General features: G+C 41.6%; 1 protein-coding gene across 1 annotated transcript in view; it reads left to right on the top strand.

Moving 5' to 3' along the window:
- LOC112078558 (uncharacterized) overlaps positions 1–2,506 on the top strand; it is a gene marked incomplete at its 3' end in the record, with an annotated part of 11,512 nt that overhangs the window by 3,219 nt on the left and 5,787 nt on the right. The gene's annotated exons all lie outside the window — the stretch shown is intronic.

Below are 2,506 nucleotides of genomic sequence, written 5' to 3'. Positions count from 1 at the left end.
ATGACTACCGCTTCATCTAGCTCTTTCCAGTCGCCTCCTCTGGTAACTAGTCACCATCCACCTACAACCGGTTCTTGTATTCAGAGTCATTTTCACGTTTTGTACACAGTCTAACCCTGTTTATGTAGACTGTTACATGAAATGCTGACTACAACAGGTGTAGACTGTTACATGAAATGCTGAATACAACAGGTGTAGACTGTTACATGAAATGCTGACTTACGAGCCCTTTACAAGGAGTACCAGGTAGTAACCTGGCTATATACAAGGAGTACCAGGTAATAACATGGTTATATACAAGGAGTACCAGGTAATAACATGGCTATATACAGGGAGTACCAGGTAGTAACATGGCTATATACAGGGAGTACCAGGTAGTAACATGGTTATATACAAGGAGTACCAGGTAGTAACGTGACTATATACAGGGAGTACCAGGTAGTAACATGGCTATGTACAAGGAGTACCAGGTCGTAACCTGGCTATATACAAGCAGTACCAGGTAGTAACATGGCTATGTACAAGGAGTACCAGGTAGTAACATGGTTATATACAAGGAGTACCAGTACTGAGTCAATGTGCAGGTGTAACCGATGTGAAATGACTAGCTAGTTAGCGGTGGTACGCGCTAATAGTGTTTCAATCGGTGACGTCACTCGCTCTGAGACCTTGAAGTAGTTGTTCCCCTTGCGGCTTTTGTGGTGCGATGGGTAACGATACTTCGTGGATGTCAATTGTTGATGTGTGCAGAGGGTCCCTGGTTCGAGCCCAGGTAGGGGCGAGCAGAGGGACGGAAGCAAAACTGTTACACAGTAATACCAGGTAGTAACATGGTTATATACAAGGAGTACCAGGTAGTAACATGGCTATATACAAGCAGTACCAGGTAGTAACATGGTTATATACAAGGAGTACCGGTACTGAGTCAATGTGTGCAGGGGTACCAGGTAGTGTAGATAATTGAGGTAATATGTACATGCAGGTAGGGATAAAAGTGACTGGTCAATCAGGATAGATAATTAACAGAGTAGCAGCAGTCTTGGTAGTGGAGGTAATATAATGTAGGTAGAGGTAAAGGGACTAGTCAATCAGGATAGATAATAAACAGTAACAGCAGTGTTGGTAGTTGAGGTAATATAATGTAGGTAATATAATGTAGGTAATATAATGTAGGTAGAGGTAAAGTGACTAGTCAATCAGGATAGATAATAAACAGTAACAGCAGCAAGTCAGTTGATTAAAAGAGAGACAACTGAAAACTGTATTAAAGAGAGAAGCCCTGATAAACTATTTTAAATCTTCAAGGTTTCAGACTCCCTTCATTCCTGCTAGCTAGCGGTAACTTATGCTTTCAGTACTAGATTCCTTCTCTGATCCTTTGATTGAGTGGACAACTTGTATATAGCCTCATTATTGCATTTTTTCATTGTGTTACTATTTTTCCTTAGTTTATTTAGCTAATTTTTCTACTTCGTTAAAACTCTACATTGTTGTTTAAGGGCTTCCAAGTAAGCATTTCACTGTTGCTTTCTGATAGGTTGGAGGACATCCTCTGGAAGTTGTCATAATTACTGCGTATGTCTATGGAAGAGGGTGAGAACCATGAGCCTCCTAGGTTTTGTATTGAAGTCAATGTACCCAGAGGAGGACGGAAGCTAGCTGTCCTCCGGCTACACCATGGTGCTACCCTACAGAGTGTAGTTGAGGCTACTGTAGACATTCTTTGCAAAACAGTCTGTTTTAATAAATGATTGGTGACATGTGAATATATTTATTATAGTTTTATCTAAAGTAATAACTTTTTAGCGCGTAAAATATATTTCACTATTTTTATTTTTATGAAATTGATTGAGGATGAACTTCCTCCTCTGAGGAGCCTCCACTGCTGTAGATTGGCTAACTACCACACTCTCACATGTAGATTGGCTAACTACCGCACACTCACCTGTAGATTGGCTAACTACCACGCACTCACTGTAGATTGGCTAACTACACGCACTCACCTGTAGATTGGCTAACTACCGCACACTCACTGTAAATAGCTAACTACCGCACACTCACCTGTAGATTGGCTAACTACCACACTCTCACATGTAGATTGGCTAACTACCGCACACTCACATGTAGATTGGCTAACTACCGCACACTCACCTGTAAATTAGCTAACTACCGCACACTCACCTGTAGATTGGCTAACTACGCACACTCACCTGTAGATTGGCTAACTACCGCACACTCACCTGTAGATTGGCTAACTACCGCACACTCACCTGTAGATTGGCTAACTACCACACTCTCACATGTAGATTGGCTAACTACCCGCACACTCACCTGTAAATTAGCTAACTACCGCACACTCACCTGTAGATTGGCTAACTAAAACGCACTCACCTATAGATTGGCTAACTTCCACACACTCACCTATAACTAGTTAGCCAAACTATAACACACACACATGGATATAGATGCAACCCACACACACAAACACATTTCACTCTTCCATACG

Source organism: Salvelinus sp. IW2-2015, unplaced genomic scaffold (genome assembly GCF_002910315.2).
Source record: "Salvelinus sp. IW2-2015 unplaced genomic scaffold, ASM291031v2 Un_scaffold5873, whole genome shotgun sequence".
NCBI classification, from domain to species: domain Eukaryota; kingdom Metazoa; phylum Chordata; class Actinopteri; order Salmoniformes; family Salmonidae; genus Salvelinus; species Salvelinus sp. IW2-2015.
This window is presented reverse-complemented; position numbering and strand designations above follow the sequence as displayed.